We start from the raw sequence: 22,166 nt of genomic DNA on the forward strand, positions 1-22,166 counted from the left end.
TTGAACGAACTGCTTAAAATATGGGTTGGATGAATTACGTCACTTTTATATGTGCTTCCTCTTTATTACGTATAAGTGATCTAGTATATTGCGGAGGTCACGGTAGATGAGATTTATGGCACAGTTGCCAAAACGTGACGGAAACATACATTATAAAAAAAAAATAGAAACAATTTTATCCAAGTATCTCATAGTGCTATTCAGAAAAATAACTAACGATATTTATCTCTCAAATTTTATATTGTATTTCTGAATAAATTAATTAATTTTGCAGCGAACATAGCTGGGTATGCTGAGCTAGTGTTTTGAAATGAACATGTTAATTATTTCGGGATACAACGTAGTTAATACTTAGCTTTCCGATTTTCAATTTGAAGTAGGATTAAATTAATTATCATTACTGCCGTGATGTGTTTAAAAAAGAAAACGTTTTTCTAAATATTAATCAATCATTCTGTATATTTACTACAAGAATGGAAAGGGGTCGAGTGACTGATGGATTGTCTAACAAAATTAACTGTTATCCAACGATGTTACAGTTCACATCAAATCACAGCGTGTCGCTCGCATCCTCATTTAACGCTTAGACGGTTATACACCCCTCTATTTAATTAGATTATTCTATAATTGAATAGGGGCATCTCCGAGAAACTGCAACTGAAAAACAACTTTTTCTCATTGAATTGTATTTTAAATAGACGAGTAATATCAATCATATTTTTTACTGACAACATTTAATTCTGCTGCCATATTCACGCTTTACTGTTTTGTGAAACCTTCCGCGTTACTATCAATTAATATTATAGTTTAATATATAAAAAAGTGAATTCTTTTTATTTTGGTCTACTAGGGTTCGGTTCTGTCTTGGCTTTGACACTACACAAAACGCACTGTGATCTGCTTTTTCACCACTACATTATCTTGAAAGGTTCAAGTCTTGCCACTATTCCAGTTGGTCTAGCAGCTGGGTTAAGGATGATAAAAAAACCTACTAGCAACACGCCACCCCACGCACGTGTCGAATATGTGTGCATATGTTTTTCCATTTAATTCAATTGTCAGCGTACACACTCAGCTCACCACACACCACTCCACGCCACGCCACGATACCCCACGAGGCACCGTTGAAAATTCTCAGATGTATTGAATTAAATGTTAGAAGAATAATCACAATCCAAAAACGCTTAGGAACTCAAAAATAAACAGGATTTTTGTTCCTGTTTGGACGTCGCCTTTCACATCACGACTGTTTATTAAATTTGAATTTCATTAGCTTATTTCGCACTCTTTTACAATCATTCTATAAAATTACGAACAAATTAAATGGGGAAATAATGATTTTATGATAATATTGGGACTATAATGTCTCTGGGAAAAAATAATTAAGTGGATTTAAATTATACGCCACGCCATCCCACGTGGGACGATTAAAAATTCTCAGATGTATTGAATTGAATGGAAAAATATATGCACACATATTCGACACGTGGCGTGGCGTGTTGCTAGTGGATTTAGGCCTTTACTTTCATGGTTGTTGTAGCCTTTTTTTATAATTCCTCACAAAATATTTTACTTCGTTTACTACCATTTCCAAGTCCCTAGGGAAATAGCTGTTTCTTACATACCAAGAGATTTAAACAATAGCTCTCAATACCTGGTTTAGAAACTATTATAAGATTTCAATATTGCTTGAACTAGCACAACGTCAAATGTTCGATTTGATAATTCAGAGTGTCTGCCTAATTGTATAATTTACTATATTTGAGATTTTATGTGTACTTTCTATCGTAGATCCGCTTCTAAGTTCATACTTACGATCTTAGCCATGTTTGCATATGGAACAATATTTAAATAATAGTCAAAAAGAATAAACTTAGAATTCATTCCTACTCCAAACAACGAACACACAATGAGGAATGGAAACCAACTCTCACTAATAGAAACCTAACAGTTCAGACGCGATCAAGAACAGAGTAAACAAAAAGCGTTCAAGATGCTATGCTAACGGAGATTTCTCAATATTCCGTGAACTGTAAATAGCAGTAATGAAGAGGTACTCAGACTGTTGATTAAGTAGCAAGAACCCCTAATCAAGAAAGTCAGTTATTTCGGGTCTATAAAGCTAGGCACCAAATATCACAATCTTCGCCTGAGGTTGAGGATAGAAGATGGGTCGCAAAAAGCTATCATGGCTACGAAATATTAGAAATTGTGCCGGACTGGGAGTAGAGCACCTATTCCGAGTAGCGACAGAGACCAATTCAACCAAATTGCCAAGGAGATAGCCCACGCTGAAAGACAGGCACGGTACCGAAGAAAGAAGAAGTTAGTATAAACAATAATAAAATAATTGATAATGACAAATGTTTGCCTTATTTTAATAGATATTTGGGTCAATTTCTCTTGTTATAGACAACAGTAATCTATATAACATATTTTTATCCCAAAATCCCTAATGACGGATCTTAATAAATACGTTTATCAAATTTCCTAAGTTGCGAGGAAAAAAAATTTCATTGTGAATGCAATAAATGAATCTTATCTATTGAAAAATTTTCAATAAGTCAAACACAACATCTTATTTTCACATTTTTTATTTCCCAAAAACTCTTTGACAACGTTTTAGAATGTCTGTCTAGCATCTCCATCAACAGATAATAAACTCTCAACCCTACGTCCAGTTTTCCTTTCGGAATATTTGGAAAAATTTTTCCTGAAGTACCAGTTTAATGTGTGGAGGGGGTAGAATAATGTTTTTTACATCTACCAATGCCTCATATTTGATGTTCTTTTTGCTCGGAATATACTCGTTTCGACTAGGCAATTATTTTGTTATATAATGATGTTATTTGGTTTCCCTGTGCCGCAGACAAAATAAATAAAAGAATTTGGTACATCCACCTTGTTAACCTAATAACAAACCGATGACTTTGAGGTTGCTGCATAGTTTCAACTGATGTCCTTCATACTTTGTTGATTTCATTAACGTATTTTTTATAATTTACTGAGTGTCCTATTGATATTAATATTTCACTGTTATAACCGAAAAGTTCTGCTATTTAAGAAGGTGGAATATAACAAAATATATATTTAAGACAACTACATATAAGGTACATTATAAAACTACCATCTAAACTATCATAATTTACATTTTTCCAAAAAATTTTCCTCAATAGATCACTGCAGTGCAGACGAAATGTAAATAATAAATTGAAAAGGCACTTTGTCTGGCGCCTCGTGTAGTGGTAATAAGTCAGTTTATGTATTTGTTGGTGGCTATGTGTATACGAGGGTATTTCAAGTTAGAATTTTTGAATAAACCCGCGAAAAATTTAATGTACTGATATCCATGAGCGAAAAGGATGTACCGGTGTCTGTTGCTCCACGCATCGTTTTTTGTTCAATCCGCGAAATTTCATCGAAAATTACTCGAGTGTATGAATGGTGTTCCGCTTTCCGAACAGACCGAGAAGTGGTGGCTAACTTGGCACATGCGCGGCGTTTTGGGATACTGACGCAGTACTGTACGTGATATGGCTGAAGAATTGGGCGTCAGCGTAAGTAGTATTAATTATTGAGAATAATTAATCTCGTCGTCACGTCTCCTGCGGCGATAGGAAGAGGATGGAGAAAATTTATTGCACCGAATAATCACCACCAACCAGACTTGAGTATACCACTATATTCCGGAGAGAAAACGCGAGTATATGGAGTAAAGGAAGAAAGACGAATGGCGAAGATTACATTGTCAACGAGGTAGGTGTTGTCTACCGTGTTTTGGAACCTAAGATTAGTAATTGCGGTTAATTTTCTCACTGACCAACATAGTATTGTAGTAACCTTCTAAAAAACATGTTAAAACCTGTCTACAGATCAAAACGAAGAGATATTCAAATCCGTAGTGCGGTCTTGCAGCAAGGCAACGCCAAACTGCGTTCACTCGTCTTACGATACAAACGTTGAGCGAATTAGCTTGGAAAACACTAGAACACCCTCGTTATTGTCTCGATTTATCGCCATGAGACAAATACGTGCATCGAGCGCACGGTGGTTCGAGCGAACAGATTATATAGGAGGGTGCATCGAGCGCACCTGTAATCAGCTTGAAATGTTTATTACCGTCTTCGATATTGTTGTTTTGTTATTTTTGTTTTTGAATAAATTTCTTGCAATGGAAGTGATATCAAGTTTTAACGGAAAACAAATATTAGATTAACACCGTTACCGAATTAGACGTAAAACTGAAGAGTTTATATACTGGAGTGTGTTCAGGAAAGAAGAAGCAAGTGTAAAGGTTCACTGAAAACAACTGCAGTCAAATACAATGTGTGAATCACCACACAAAATTAAAAAGCACGCGGTAGCAGTTAATAAGTTTTCCTCCATCATGTCACAAAACTACAGCAGTGTGGACAGAATGTTGTACTCAACTGGATTTGAGATTCGTCAAGTGCAAACATTCATTAACATTGTTGCACTAGTGAGAACAGTTTGTTTTATGTCAATGTTTAATGAATTTAAACATTTAACAACTTGTTGCAACATAAAATTGCTACAAGTTGCCACAAGTTGTTCCAGTGTGGACGTACCTTAACACTCGATAGTCAACATCGAAATAAGCTCTCTTTTATGGGTATTGAATTTAATCTATATAAAAGAATTATGTAAAAATTTTCAAAGTGACATTGAAAACATAACATAAAATCATTGCCATACTCTAACAAGTCACTAACTGTCCTCGTATGTCACAGAAAAACCTTGGCGTCTACTTTTTTGCAATTAATAACCAATTGCAGAGTATTTAAAAAAATGACTCCATCATATTAGTAAAAATTAGTATCTAAATACATATAAAAAAACTTGTGTTGCCAATTTTAGTATATTAATATTAGAACTGAACTGTTTGAGAAATCTTTAAAAGCATTTTGTTTCAGTCAAAATCCTTCCAAAGACACACTGTAAATGCAAAATGCATTTAGTGTAAGTAATATTTATGAACGTGGTATAATGAACAATTGATGCATAAATAATCTCACGATAAAAAAAATTTCAAGGTTCCAGTATTGTTAGATCAATAAAATGACAAGATTAAGGTTGTTTTAAATCAGATAATTTAGTATTGATTACCCAATGAACGAAAAATGAGTAAAATACAACTTTCTTGACCTCTAACAAAATGTTTATGTATTTCAATTTCTGACAGCAGTTATTAGGAGAATGTTTTTTATATCATAGTCTAACATTTTTGTTAAATAATATTATTATGAACTCGTACACTGATGTAGACCGTGTAGCCGGTCCTGTTTTATTATGTTAATCGAATCTAAAGTTTGGCGGAAGCGCCGAGGATTTTTTCCAGAAGGTTTTCCTATTTATATTATGTTTTTTTACCGCGGCCACTTCTTTAATTAGTTTCTGCATGTTATGACCTTTTTGTTTGCAATAAAGTAAAGATTTACAGTAAACGAAATTTCTGGAATGTGATAATACAATTTGAATCAAACTCTAGTAGCCGTACTAGTTAATAATAATAATTTGATGTCATAGTGAACACATCGGGATAGTGGAGACTTAAATACTTTCATTACCCCTACTGACATTAGTTATTTGTTACTAAATAAAGAAGAAACGTGGAGGTCTTTTATCACGTGACTCAATCTACATATTTTCCATATATGTAGTACTTCTATATGGATAGTGTCTATAAGTGGAAGCTGTTCGACTGAGGAAGACAGAATGGCAACGATTTCTCTATCTTTATCCTCCGAGGTTCCAGCTCGATTCTGCGCATTCTCAAGCATGCGCATTACAGATAAAGTGTTTCGAACGAGAGAGAAAATGAATATAGACGTTTTTTCCCATATCAACTGTCCATATAGGAGTATTACATATAAGATGTTTTCCACATACTAACTTCTTCTATCAATAGAAATCAACATCACAATATATGATCGATTTTCTCATTCACAAAACCAAATACAAGACGTACGTAATAGTTTCTTTGAATTGTCAGTAGTAATTGTGAAAAGAGACATACTAAAATTTGACGTGAGCTTTGTTTACTGTTTTGTTTTAAAATCAGTACTTTTAAGACTAATTCGACTTTTTATTTAATTTTAAAACGGTAAGTACGAATATCATCATTAACTTGTAAGCTTTTGACATTTTGTAATACATAAAATGCTGTGAGATGGGAAGATGCTTATTTTACGATTTATTAATGGTAAATAGTGTTTATAATTTTGTGCAATTTGTAAATCTCTTTGAAATTGATCAATCAATGATTCTTGTGATGGTATATTAACCAACAGTTATTTTCGGTCATAGATTATCACGGTGAAATGAATGAACGCTCAGATTCAGAATCGGATGAGATCTAAAGCAAGATTTTCTGCTACATTTCCACAATCTTATTCTGCTATCAACGTCACACGAGTGTGAATCTTCTGAAGCTTCTAATATAAATCAGTTTATGAAGTAATTTTAATTTCGTTGATGGACTAAATATTATCATCAATTTTGTGAACTAACTACTTATATAAAAAATGAGCTCTCCAGAGTAATAAGCTAGTATATTTAATATTAATTTTGGATTTTGCAACTTTTTCATCCATTGTATCGATATTTTTATTAAAAGACTTTTGCTAAATATGTTGATATTAACCATATAAATAAAATTTAACTAGCAATTCGTAAAAGGTCGAGTTTTGGAATAGTAGTAGGACGTTTATTTCTACTGAGCTGACAGAAATTTTGATTTGATTCATAAGAATATTGTTGTCGTCGTATTAGTCACTGTTCCAATATATCATTTATTTACTCTGGTTATTTACGTCTGATGGTAGTTTGATAGTAGCGTGTGTAAAATAGATCAACTCTATTTAAATGAAGAATCATTTGAAAAATTAATTTCAACTGAAGAATCTGTAAACAAAGAGGATATAGTGGCAAATTTCTATAACTCAGCGGATCTAATTATAAAATCAGATCGATTTCCTAAAAAGTCAGCTTTTATTACCCCTTTCATTATGTTTTTTTTGGCCGGCTATGAAGAAAAATAATATACAGCACACCAGCAGAAGTTTGAAAGATCTGCAAAATCCGCGACGTGATGCCCTCGGCTATCATGGAGGCACGGAGTGGAGAAATCTCAAACTTCCTGCCCTAGTAGTAAGATACACTATTATTGCTTCATTATACATGTTGAAAGTGAAATAAATGTAGTTTACATAAAACTTGGATGCTCGGTGATGATTTTTGAAATTAACGAGGCTATTTTTAATAGCAATAATGGGATTGCCATGAATGGAAGGAGCATAATATAACAATAAGAATATTTCTTGAAGTGTAGAAGGAATACACTGCATATTTTATTAGAATATTTTGAAGTAGAACATAATTTTCTTCATCTTTACGGTTATTCAGCTCATTTAATGGCGATCGAATGCTAAGCTACGTTTATATTTGGCAAGTTTACTGGCGGAAAATACTTGCAGCCAATAAACTTGCCTTATGTAGATAAACCACAGGAAAATTCACTTGCTACTTGCCAGCAAGGTTTTGCTAGAAGTTGACGGACCAGCGTTTTGTGAAATATAGAGTTGAAGGAACATATAAACAAAGTAATGAGTAAAAATGAGTTTGGAAAACTTTCAGAGAAGTTAATAGGATCGGGATTTTAAAATATTGACAGGACAATACTAGAATACTGGAAGAGAAATTAAAAACTATAAAAACTCTTTTATAGATTATACATGAAGAGGATTCTAAATTATAAAAAAAGCGGTACTAAAATTTTTATTTTGGCAATTTTATTTGCAACAACTTTGACAGCAGCACGTACTATGACAATTTCCATTTCAATAAGTTTTTTCCATATTAGTGAAACAAAAAGCCGTTTAAAATTTTGAACGAGAATTATTAGGATTGGCAATTTAAAAAATCTCTATAATCCTCAAAAAATATCGTATTTTCCAAAAGAAAATTGAGAATATTGCATATACAATCTAAAAAAATGTGAAACTAATTTTTTACTAATACCCTTTGCCATTTAAGGTTTCTTAAGAGGAAGTTGTGTGCCCGTAGATTGAATTTGATCTTTTATCGCAGTTTTTTTGAAATTTGAACAAAACATTTAGGGATACCAATTGTATTTAAGCCACCCGATATATCGTTGTCTCCATTTTGAATCGTCCTACGTTTTTTGTGAAGTGAAATTAAAATGTGTTTTAATTAAAGAAGGATGGCTTTACCTCGATTCGTTAAAAATTTCCTTTGAAATTGCGAGACATTAACAAAAGTTGAAATGAACTTTTTCCTGATAATTTGGATCTCTCGAATTTTTTAAATTAATGATTCGAAAACGTTTACTTCGTTACAGAGAATTCGAAATTAAAAATTTCCATTTAGAAACCGCGAATTTGAGGATAAGGATGAACATAAAAAAAACTATTACAACATCTCGTTTTGAACAATTTGCATATCTCGGTTAGGCTCGATAAAATTTAAGATCTTTCCATTGCAGATTCTAAGTCCACTGACTCACTCAATGACATATTAATCGTGTATTTAATTAAACAAAACGACAAACGTTGAAATTTGATTCGGAGATTTGCCGAAACTGAGAGAAAAGTTGATAGATTGAATTAATGAACAAAAAAATGTGAAATTGGTATATTGAAACAAATAGCACGCACCTCAGGCATATTAAAAATAAGCAAAATAAAACCTGGTCCACCAAAAGTTTACGTTTATCTGCAAAGATCTTCATCTAAGGAAATTCTCGGATAGTGTCTTCTTCAAAAATTACAAATTTATCAAATTCTATAACTCTTTCTCATGATCCGCTTCAATATCTCTCTGATGTTAATGCTAACTTACACAGTTTTTTCTTTATGTCCGTAGTTTTAGCAGAGTTTCGCAGTATGTACAATTAATGACATCAAAAATAAATACTCATCTGGAATTGATGGACTTTCCAGTCTGCCCGAGTGCACATTGAATCACCTTACCACTTCAATTAACCTTTCATTTCACAATGGCACTTTTCCCAATTGACTTAAGATGGCTATAATTATACCTCTGCATAAAAGCATCGAATTATCGCCCAATTGCGCTCCTTAATAATGTGTATTCTAGCGTAAACAGCCAAAACTCCACTCCAACAACTTTTTTGGATTTCGTTTGTGTATTTTAATCAACAAATTGCAGTACTACACCTCTCGTATGGTTTAATTCATACCTTACCAGCAGAAGTCAGCTTCTAAGGGTTGATACAACTATGTCTTTTTGCAAGCCTATAAAATGTTGAGTGCCCCAATGCTCAATACTAGGCTTTATGTTTTTTCATCTGTTTATAAACGACATCGCCTATCTAGACATCAGTGGTGAAGTATGTCTATTTGCAGACGACACTAGTTTCTCTTGGAGCAGCCCTGATCTCACACCACTTCATAGGACCTTATCTAGTGACCTAATCACCCTTAAATCATGGTGCGATTCTAATAATCTCTGTCTCAACTTTTCTAAAACCAAAGTTTTATCATATAAAAATCCATTGCAGCATATTAAATAACACCACCATTGCCGTTGTTGAATCTGTACAATTCTTAGGTATTGTTGTGAACAATTCCTTGAAATGGAAGTTACATATTGCCGCCTTATCTAAAAAATTAAGTTCTTTCTGCTTTGCGCTGGGATCAGTTTCCAAAGAACTGAACTTATCCACCTTCTTAACAGTCTATTATGCCTTATTGAGCCGCATCTCCGAGATGTACTTCCTTTTTGGGGTACGTGTGGTGTGACTCAATTTGAGAGAATCTTCAAACTACAAAAGAGAGCTGATAGATATTTACTCGGCTCACTGCAGGGACTTCTTTAATAGATTAAAAATTATGATTCTTCCTTCCTTATTCCTTTTCAAAAATTGCGATAGTTACAGATTTTCCTGATTCAGAAAACTGAACAGTGACAGAAGTAGTTTAGAGCAATACAAAAATATGAGAATAATAACATTGAGTAGCCTTAATAATTCGTATAAACAAGATCTATTCATATGATAAATTCCCTTTTAAAATAATTTATCACAAAAATTAGTCAGGTTAAAAAACATTATAATTTGAAAGCGCTAATAGTAAGTGAATAAAATTTACCCAGAGCCGTACTTATAACAATAGAGAAGGGAAAATGTGTGAAGTCACTTTTTCAAAAATTATTAGTGGTAATAGAGAGCACCAAAAAGTACACAACAAAATGCGAAGGAATGTAGGATGTTGAATAATAAATTAGAGAAAATGACAAAAGAAAATAAAACAAAAACAAAATTAGAAAATAAAATGAAAAAACTAAAGAAAAACTTCAGAGACTACTGGATAAAATAGAAGCATAGAGAAGGAAACAACTGGTGGAAAATCATCAAATTGGCAATGGAGACCCCAAACAAAAAGCTCCTAAAAGAAACAGCATTTTAGCTACCTCTACAACTGCAATTGGTTAATGGTGGCTTATAGAAAACGCTCATCATTAAGTATAATTGTAGTAAACTCCCAAAGTGCTTTATTTTTAAAAATATCATGAATAAGTTTCCAAATTGAATACTTATAAGCTCTACATCTTCAAGGTGGAAACAATATACTGTTGACTATAGAACCTAATCGACATTTTGTGTTTTATATCTCATTCTATTCTGAAATTAGCCTGTCTAAACTAGAAATATTGTAATTTGAATTTTTTAAATAATATAATTGAGAATGAAAGAGAATACGCATGATTTTAATCGGAATTCTAATCAAATTTGATGAAAATTTATACTGGATATAACACGAGTCTTGTCTCTGAGTTAATGGCCTGCTCGGCCTTTCCATCCGGAGTATAATACTACGGGGTGAATTATTTTTTGTGGCTTACAGATCCTATCTCAGTATTTATAGAATCTAATCCTTTTACGGTTCCCATTAATTCCGCCAACGATTCTTTTGGTAACTGATAGAAACTATGTAATTTAGATGTAAAGCGATACCATCGCGTCTAGTTTACACGATAGAAAAAAAAACAATTTTCGTTAGCTCTTAATTAGTTACGATGAAATAAATTTTACCTACATTGAATTTTATATGAACAATCGGAAAGATTCCAAAGAAGGTAAAAACCGTTCCATCTACAGGCAAGGTCATGGCGTCGGTTTTTTGCGATGCGCGTAGGATAATTTTCATTGGCTATTTTGAAAAAGGAAAAACTATCAACGGCGAATATCATTGCAACGTTTGGGCGAAGAAACAAAGCAAAAACGGCCGCATTTGGGTAAAAATAAAGACAAAGCACCAGCTTAAACATACGTTATTGCAATGGCCAAAATTAATGAATTAAAGTTAGAATTGCTATCTCGTGCACCCTATTCGCGAGATTTAGCCCCCTCGGACTATTTTCTATTCCTAGATTTGAAAAAATGGATCAATGGTCAAAAATTTTCCAAAAATGAAGAAGTTGGCTATTTTGAGGACATTCACAATTCTTATTATAAAAAGAGTATCGAACTTATTGAAAAGTGTTTTGATAATTTTTTTGGTACTGGAATGTAAAGGAATTGCAGGGTAATTTGAAATACTTCCATTTCTAAATTGATATGAACACCATTTGTGTTTTTATGCATGTATCCAGGTTTCTCCTACTGTTATAAGTTGAAGCAAAAAATACGATGTCTTTTGCTTCAACTGCATTTAAAAAAGGCCTGGGAAATGTTTATTCGAAAACGTTTTTGGTTCAAAGTGGCACCAACCGCATGCATAATTCTACAGTCATTATATGGCAAAAGCTAAATTGAAATGACATATGAAAACTGATTTCTGTTATTAAGAATTAAATTGAAGGTTTTTTTTTAAACGAAACATCGAGATATCCAGAAGGGGAAGAAATCCATTTGAAGTAGATGTAATGGGGTTGGAAAATGATACGGGTAGCTTACAATAATTGCTTAACTTGCAGGGTGATGGGGTAGGAAAATATATATAGAAGATTCTGCTACCATTTCTTACTACCTATTTATGTGAAGCAGGATTCTCGCGCATTGCTGTATTAAAATCAAAATACAGAAAAAAAATTGGATCCGCAACATGACATGCGACATGCAGTTCTAATAAATTAAACTCCATGTCACTGATGGGTCATTTTTTTGACAATGTTAAAGTGATATACTTCACGAACTTGAATCTACATGTTTCTTCATTTTATTACCCCTGAAAGTTAATGTAAGGGCATTGTTATGACACTCCACTTATTTATTGATAGACTACACCTGTCTCAAGCCACTTAAAATGAACTATTTATAATCGATAGATTAAAAAAAAATTGAATTCTTTGAGGATACGTGCAAGTACGGACTACTCAAACAAACAGATCTACAAAAGGTCGATCAACCCGCAGATAAACAATTAATATCAACGATTCAAATACCGAATAAGGTAAGAAATTAATCAAACTATTTTTTATGAGAATTCAACGATGTTCAGTTTGAGCTCATTATTTTGACTATAATTATTGTAAATATTGTTATTGACGTCAAATTTTATTTCATTCAAAGGCATCATTAATCATTATGCAAATTGAACAATTGATTTTCTTTCTTACCAACGCCTTATGTAGTTTCATATATAAAAATTGTATTACCCCACACTTTAGAGTCTCACTGTATAATGTTTGTTTATAAAGTGCGTAAATTAAATCTTCAAAAAAGAAAGTAATTTGTTTCCTGGAGATTATTATCAGAATAATATTAATGAATTTATGTTAAATTCCATTGTTTAGGAATCGTGCATTTGAATTTGGTTGAGTAAATTATATCCAAATGAATAATATTGTTTGTATAATTGATTGACTTTTAATTCTAACTATTAATTAACTTTACAATCGGTTCTATCTAACTTAAACCGGAGTTTTTTCATATAACGAGGTTAAGGAAAACACGTTTATAAAATGTTTCTACACAACAGTACCGTCTGTGAATTTTTTCTTTCTAATAATATATTGAATGGCGAAATTGATGTATTTCGCATAAATTGGGAACAAAATTTGAGCTCTGTGGTCTTTCTGACCCGATGTTTCGTTTAAATTGCGTTAGGTCCGTCAAATTATTCTTATAACCTTACTTTAAAGATATCCTTATATAAAATAATCCAGCGGGCTAAGGTCGTAGCTTCTGGGAGGCCCGTCGAAGTTACCTTACTAGGAAATAAACAACTTCAATTGTTCGATTTGATGTATAGAAAGGATCCCCGTTTTGTGCGCCGACCAGAATTTTGCATCCTGCAGGTATACGTTTTATTCTTTCTTCTCTTTAGTGGTATCGTCTACACATCTAATGATATGTTTTGTTTCTTTAAAGTGGAGTAGAATAGGCCTATTAAGAGGATAGTGAGCATCACTTAAATTTCTGAACTATGATATTTTTGATTATTTCTTTTCACTATTATTCCATTTTGTATAGCTGTTAAAAGCCTTCAGTGTAAGGGAAGAGTTGTTCTGCTTACATTTATATATTTATTATTAGTCTATGGTTTAGTTAAGAAGTGTATCTAGTGCCTTTTTGTTTTCATGTCTCTATTTTTCTGTGTAGTTATTATTTACATGTTATAATTCATATGATGTATATCCAAAATATTGCAGACAACTTTGGTCGCTATTTTCTCATGACTAAAAACAGAAAAGTTCCGTCCAACTGTGATGTTAACCGGGCATCTTCTGCAGTAAAAAGAAAATGCAAAATACCTTCGAATTAATCTGTACCGACTACTAAAACACATACTTACCAAGAGAAAGTAATTGGACCTAAACCTCAGTAAACTGTACTGATTAATAGATCCCAACTAACAATCAACAAAAAGCTCCTACGTACAAAGTCCCACTGGAACCCAAATGGAATTATAGTATACTTGAACATAGCAATTCTAGAAGTATCAATCCTAAAGCGTAAAGTAGTCAATGAATGGGAGAACAAATGGTCAGAAACCTGAACCAAAATGTAGCAACAGATAATCGCAGAATGTCCATCTATTAACTCAGAAAGAACATCATCAAATCTACCACTCTACCACTTTTGTAATAAAAAAAAATTCTAGAAGATTTCAGTGAAGCTACTCATAATTTTTGTAAATACTCAATAGTATGTACGCATTCACTCAACCTCTAATGAGACCTGCCACCTAGCAAAGGCTGAGAAGGCATCTTTTGTCTGATCTTGTTCAAAGATTTTAGTGTCATAGTTGTGTACTTAACCCTTAATCCATATTATTTTACGTGAAAAAAAATTGTTACTGGACAATCTTCCTACTAGTTCATTTATATATTGCTAGTAACCATTTTCTTATCGTAAATTCTACAGATTGCAAATAAAGGGGTTTTTACGAAGACTATCCGGCTGGTTAATGATTGTAATTTCTATAAAAACAGTTGAGATTTTGAAAAAAAAGTAGGATACAAAGCAGAGAAGTAATTACTGGTTCTACTCCTTCAAAATATATGTTTAGCAAATAGTACTTCTTGGTGTGAAGGTGTAAAGCAAGTTACGAGTTCTATGAATTGTTTCTCTCGCAAAATTCTTTATTGAATATAATTTTACTTGTCGTGACGCTACAAAATCTAATAATACATACTACAACGTTCAAGAACAGTCAGAAGTTTGATTGAATCGCTTTGCTTTTCATTTCATTAAGCGATGTTCTATTGAAACTCATGTTTTTTATAATAATCGTTTTTCTTATCGTTGCTTGTAGTACTGTATCAAAATGCGAGTAGCATAAGTGGACATGTCAAACCACATTAAATAGTCACACTTTCTAACAGACATATATGTACTATTTAGTATTCCTTTGAACTACAAAACGACTCTTTTGTCATTATACTGTTTTTATCAAAGTCAAGAAACTTTTAGTCCAGAAAGGTCTTTGTATACTTAAGGTAATAACATCAAAAAGGTAATTTAGTTTCGTCATTTACATTTGAAGACATAAACGACGATATCACTCAAGTTGAATCAGAATACATAAACCGCATGTTAGTAACCACATCACGAACATTCCTAAAAGCAGAGTTAAAGAAATAGCTAAAATATATTTACCATTGGATTATACTTTTTGTAATTTTCTGAGTGGGTGTTAGATAGTCTTGTAACTTAACAAATCTCCATATTTTTACATACGGGGAGTTGATATAAATATTTATAAAATGGGTACGTTATATTTAGATTGTGATTATAGGTTTGCGAGAACAATTAGTATATATAAACAGAATGTTGACAATTCGAAATTTAAGCATTACAAAAGCAGATGTGAAATTGTGTACAAACGCACCACCCACTATATTTCGGCCACTAACTCAAAATCAAGTCATGTTAGATTTATTTTTGAAACGTACAGTTAGTCACCTGGTTTTTTAATTAAATTGCGGTTTTTTTGATCTTATATAGTGGTTGCGACGAACATCTTATAAAAAAATTATGTCCACTACAGTATCAAGCCATAATCCTAACTTAAAATCAATCCCGAACTGAATACAGGCATGTTCTGGAAACACGTAGAGAAATATTGTCACTTAAATATGTATCTAAAGCAATTGCATACAAAACCTTAGTCAAATTATCACTCATCGATTTATTTACTGAAAAAACAGCTGACCCCTAGTACCAAAAATGCATATGGGCTTTTCAATCGGTTTTCAAATAATATATGACTCCCAAATTAATCAAATCAATCTGTTAGAATTATATACAAAAAAAAAATTCGACCGTAAACAACTCTTTCAGTCCAAGATGGAATATATCAATTGTTCTGGCCTTATTTTGCTTTTATTGATGCTTTCAATTCCGAGAGGATCTACTACCTTCCCATTTCTCTATTTTTTTCAACAGAATGTTATGCTATCATGATTGCTTTACAAAAAATCTCAATCTTTTTTCAGACTCCTGAGTAATACCATATCTAAAAAATCCTTCTCATCAACCTCCAATCTCTTCATTCTGAAAATTAGGGAACTTGTATTAGCAAGAAAAATACATTCAAATCGACTCAGCTGGATCCCAGGACACTCTCATATTAAAGGAAATCGTAGATCAAACAATCTCGCAAATCTATGAAGAACCATCCTTGCGAGAACCACTCAGATGTGGTACACCCCAATGAAAGCAAATATAATAGAAAAATGGCATTTAGAACAGTCATGTCAAAGAAATGGCCCACGGGCCGATTCCGGCCCCTAGGCCGTATCAATAAGTCCCGCGATAGGTTGATTCTTAGAAAAACCACAACGAATATCAAAAGTGCTTGGAATATTTAATTATAATCCTAGAACTTCGACAGTATTAGTGTAGTGTATACAGTGTAAATAAAACCAAAGATGAACCATAAATAAATATGACGTCGGATAAAGTCACTATAAACAGGCCGAATAGCCTTGGTAGCTGAGACCTTTCTAACCACCATAAGAAGAAGAAGTCCGAAATGTCAAATTTTTACCTGTTATTTTGTACTGGTTTTCCATCAAAAGATCACGAAAACATATAAAATGGTCTAAAAGTAGTATAGTCAATAGTAAATATAGAACTACATGATATATAATCTATTTATATCTCTCCATCATGACGTATTGACTTCAAATTCATAAAAATGTATTAATAATGGTTAGTTCTGGTACGACTGTCACGCCTACTAAAGCAGTAAAGTACCTAGGCGTTTGGCTAGAGACGAAACTCAGCTGTAAAGAGCTCGCAGAGAAATGAATAGATAAAGCAAAGAAAACTCTTTTAGCTCTGGCGTATATGAGACCCAACGGCGGTTCTAGTGCATCTAAGAACTGGATATCTGTATATGCAGCAACAGGTACGAAAGAGTGTCAAAGGCTGCGGTAAGAACAAATCTTATCCATTGGCCGATGGACACACCAACACATTTCTATTATCGAAGCATGGGGAAACCGAATACTTCTTAATACAAACACTTACAACCCATGGATGCTTTCGCGGGTACCTTCATATCAGACACTCCTAAAGTGTCCTAAAGATATTTCGACATTGGAACAAACGTGAATACTGATGAATTGCCCGAAGCAAGGGACCTGTTGGGTACTTCTTTTTGCAAGGACTTTGTGGTAGCGAAAAACTAATTTATTAAAAAAAGTGAGGAAGACGAGCAGAGCAAACTTGTATACCCAGAAACGCGAACGAAGTTCCAATATTGTCTATATGATGGAATGCTTGTTAGAACCAGAGGAGTCTTGGAAGTACACCAATGAAGCGATAGGGGCTATAATAGAAACCAAAGAGAAAGGGAGTAGGAACTAGACATAAACACTGAACCAATGCGAAAGCGAATACCATTGCAAAGTGCGGCAGCCTAGAGGTCCGGCACTATCCGACACGGACGCCGGGTGTCTATGAGGATTTCCCCTACAGAAAAAAAAATACTTGTTGGTACTATTTACGAAATTCCAATTTATTTTTCCATTATTATTTATTAAAAAGTAATAGATAGCTTTAATTAACGCTAAACTGTTTATTTTTATTAATAAATTCCAATGCGTTTGATTTTAATTCTAGTCTAGTTCATCAAAATGTTAAAATATAGGAAATGTCAGTTCCACATCCAGTTTAGAGATCAATTAATTACTCGAGTATACCATCGTCATCAGAATTTAGATGGATTAATTAAACTCGGACCAAACTCAAATAGAGAACAAATGTAATTTATAACAGCCGGGAAGAATGAACTGTATCCTTTAGATTTTAGCAATTAAACCGAGAATCGTTTCAACAGAGAACGTAATATTTGATCGGAATTTTCGGCGGCATAATATCCTTCATTAAGAACCTTTACGACGAACGCCTCCATCTAGGAGACGTTACTGACAATAAGATTTAATGTTATTGTTTGTCTCTTTGACAATGTCAAATTCATTCTGTTATATGTAACTGATATATCAAAATTGATACACATCAAATCAGTGATAAACGTACATTATCACAGCTGACAGGTATAGTCTATTTTTATGAATGAGAGAGTAAGAAAATGATGGAACATTTTATTGTTGAAGCTTCTTCCTTTATCTTTGTCGTTAGCATATCTATTCATGAACGAATGCAAGACCAAGACCAAAACCTGCTTAGTCTTGATCTGGTCTTGCAACCTCATATGTCGTATTGGTCTTGGTCTTGCATAGTCCAGTCTTGATCTTTGTCTTGATCTTTCTGCAAGAGTCTTACAGGTCTTGCATTTTATAATTGATCCTGAGGAGTAGAAGTATACAAAACCATGTCATGGAAGCAGTTTGAAATATATAAAAATCTAAGAACGAGAATATATTGTCCGTACCAATGGCACCAATGGAATGTTTTATTTTTGGAATGATAGGTAAATGATTTTTCTTAAAACGAAAATTGTTTTTGAAGTGAAATTAAAACCATTTTCATTAATGGCCGATTCTCACTGAAATCTATGTTAAAATTAATTTCTGATTTATTATTAAAAATAATAGGTATTAATCATTTTTCAAAAAATTAAGTTCAACTATTACTAGTTAGCTATTGTGCTGTAAATCTGTAATGTATAATTAAATCGAATATTTCGTTTAAGATTTTATACGTTTATAAAAAAATGGCGTTTGTTTTATTTTTTTCGTATTTTGTCTCAAAATACATATACTACGATACAAAAATTATTTACCATATTTTGATACCTATTCAAATATTTTTTATGAAAACCAGAAAACCCTGTTGTCGACATAACTAGAGACAGAGATGTTTTATTGTCAAATTTGTTTTTACAATTTGTAGTCGAAAACTTGGAAAAAACTAACGAAAAAATGTACAAATAACTAAATACAGACACAAATAGGTACATATTTAAAAAAACGCAACGAACTATAAATTTAACTTTCGAAAATTTGTTTTAAAAAATTTCATTAATACAGAAAAACACAGTTTACAATTTTATAAGTGAATGAACTTAATAAATTTCATGATTGAATAAACTAACATTCATTAAAGGTGTTTGCAACAATCCTATTTTTATATTAAATATAATTCACACAAAATTTGATCTTTCTGCATATTAATTTTTGGAATATTCTAGATTTTTCATCATGTAACTCTTCCATCGCTAAGAATGAAAAAGAACGGAAGTATTTTTCAGATCCTGTTCTGTAGCTTCTCTTCTTTCTTCAAATTCATATTCTTGTTTTCTTCAATTTTCTGATTTCTTAAAAGTCTTCAGCGATCTGAAGTTCCTGTCCCTCGAAGAACACGTAGATATTCGCGCTTCTGTATTAAAATACACAGTCGAGTCTTTCAGCGCACCATGCGTAAAATTCGCGACCGCACGAATCTTACTACGACTGCGCCAATTATAAATTTAACTTTCGAAAATTTGTTTTAAAAAACTTCATTAATACAGAAAAACACAGTTTACAATTTTATAAGTGAATGAACTTAATTAATTGCACGATTCAATTAACTAACATTCATTGAAGGTGTTTACAACAAACCTATTTTTATATTAAAATAAATGTTGTCACATGTTTACAAAATTTGATCTTTTTGGGTATTAATTTTTATAATAATCTAGATTTTTTTTCATGTAACTAACGAAACAGTCATGAAATTTTTTTATTGATAAAAAACCATGAAGTACTCGTAATATAATACAGACACTTTAAAAATAGAAATACGAAAAATAAAAAGATATATTGGAACAAAAGATGTAAACAGATTATTTCATTTCTGATGCCCAGATATATGGTAAACAAATAATAAAATTATTTCTTAACTACCCCCCATAAATCAACCGTTTTAGCAGGATACACCTATTTTATTAGTATTTGATATCACAGGTAAAATTGTGAGTGGAATAATTTGTTCAACAAACATTTTTATTTAAATTAGGTACACCTATTAAAAATTGAAATTGCTTTCATGATATTTTGAAGTAAAAATACATATTTTGTAAGAATTAATTTGGAACATTATTGAATAAATGAACAAAAAGCAAGTCTGCAGGTCTTGTTGCATGTCGGTCTTGGTTTGGATCTTAAAACCTTTAGCTGGTTTTGGTCTTGGTCTTGCAACACCAAGACCAGTCTCGTTCATTACTAAGGATTTCAAGGTTTAGTTCGTATTGATATGTTGGAGATCTAGCCATCGTCATTTCACGATTTTCTGCAATTTCGTTTAGAAGTTTTCATGTGTGCTTCGACTCAGTTAAGGGTAATCCTTATCACCTCGAACCACGACAAGAACTTTGTTTATTGTCGGAAATTCTTTTCAAAAGAAGAATGCATGTATTTTTCTTCAAAGCCTTTCAAATGATTTTCTATTTAAAACTTTGGTTTCCCTGGAGCTTTACGTACCGTTTGAAGTTCGCCATATTTCTCTTCTTTAATAACTTTGTAAATCACAGATTTCCCAACACCAATCGTATTACTAATTAATTTCACTGAGTCATTAATACTCTTACATAGATGTTGGTCTGTAAATTATTAATATGTTTTCATTAACTGTTAAAGGACTAAATTTTCGGCGATTACGCGGCCCTCCAAATTTTCCATAATCACACTAGAATTCATAATATGCACACTGCACCTTGCAAGCTGCAACTAAACTGTTAAGAATACACAAGTTGGACACAAAATAGAACAAATTTTCTAACTTCTATTGGCAAATAAGTAGTTATGGATCTTATGATAGGACTTTTGACCAGTCCAAAACTTTTTCTATTGTTCCGTACAACTTATGGTTATACAACAAGAATAAAAGTCCGAAAACTTGAATTAGCTCAGGTACATTTATGAAAATTTTAGGAAGTATTTATACTATTTTGTAATAATATTTAATGTCGCCGTACTAAGTTTTGGATATGGATTAGGAAGTGAGTTTTATTACTCTGTCGAACATAAAAATAGTAAAACTGTAGAATATTAAATAATGAGATGACTTGTATATTCTGTGGTAATATCACAAAAGTATTGAAAATAATTATTTCACGATTAACAATTCTGTGATAACTTTGTGTGTGGTTTTTACGGACATGTCGAGCTACGAATGAAAACTAATAATCGATTATTTTCTATTAGTTGTAGTCGTCACGATATAATGAATTTTCACTCACTCACAAAATGCCGAAAACTGTTTCCAAACGTATTTCTGCGTTTCCACCATGATCAGAGGCGTTAAAGATACAATTGTTTCTGAACTTGAATTTATTCCGAAGTAATCAATTCATAATTTATATTTGCTAATTTATTCATGAATTACATAATCAACCCAATTGAATACATGTAGTTTCATTTAATTTATCCATGTTGAATGCAAATGTGGTAGGAATGGCAAATTAAAGCTAGATATACTCAAATAAATATGTAATTGAAATTGAAAATTTCTTCCCAATGCAAATCGCTTTCAACCACTTGATTACAGCGTTATTGAATAGATGAGATACCTGGGTATTCCCGTGGGTTATTCATTCAATGTACCTGAAGACTTCATATTATAATTCATCTTATTGGGAATTTTGCATGGATTACGTGAAAAACTCTGTTCTAGTGTTACTAGTTACGAACATCGGCGAGTTGTACACACTATTTTTTCTACGACCAATGATAATAATGAGAAACTATTACTTTATTTTTGAAATTTGTGAATGTTATAATGAAATTGTGAGTAATACTTGAAGAATTATTTGTGAAATATGCAAGTTACAAAATGAACTTTTTAGAAAAATCAGTTATTTATTATTATTCCGGTTGATTCATATGAATATTTTGGATGTACAGTCAATTGTGGCAGTTCGGTCAAATTTTTCACAGTATTTATAACCTTCAGATACGTCAGAAGTGGCTATAGTTGATGATGTCCAAAAATTATCGAATGCTGCATTTCTATTGGTTATAAACTTGTAATTGAATGAACAATCTGTATTATAAGTGGTAGGAGTGCATATATAGAAAATCAATTAAATTATAATAGCAGAAAAAAATATTTAAACAAGTTATTGGGAGACGAATCCGCGGTTTAATGACGATGAGGACTACATTCCTATGAGAAAGAATCTGGTATTTCTTTCTATATTCAAACATAATTGCGATTATATCTTGATAATGATTTGTGAATAAACCTCGTAGGACAGAAGACAAAA

At 32.3% G+C, this 22,166-nt stretch overlaps 1 protein-coding gene across 4 annotated transcripts in view; it reads right to left on the reverse strand.

Annotated features, from left to right (window-relative positions):
- LOC130903836 (growth factor receptor-bound protein 14-like) overlaps nt 1–22,166 on the reverse strand; it is a 366,503-nt gene that overhangs the window by 66,596 nt on the left and 277,741 nt on the right. The gene's annotated exons all lie outside the window — the stretch shown is intronic.

The sequence above is a fragment of the Diorhabda carinulata genome, chromosome 2, assembly GCF_026250575.1.
Source record: "Diorhabda carinulata isolate Delta chromosome 2, icDioCari1.1, whole genome shotgun sequence".
Classification (NCBI taxonomy): Eukaryota; Metazoa; Arthropoda; class Insecta; order Coleoptera; family Chrysomelidae; genus Diorhabda; species Diorhabda carinulata.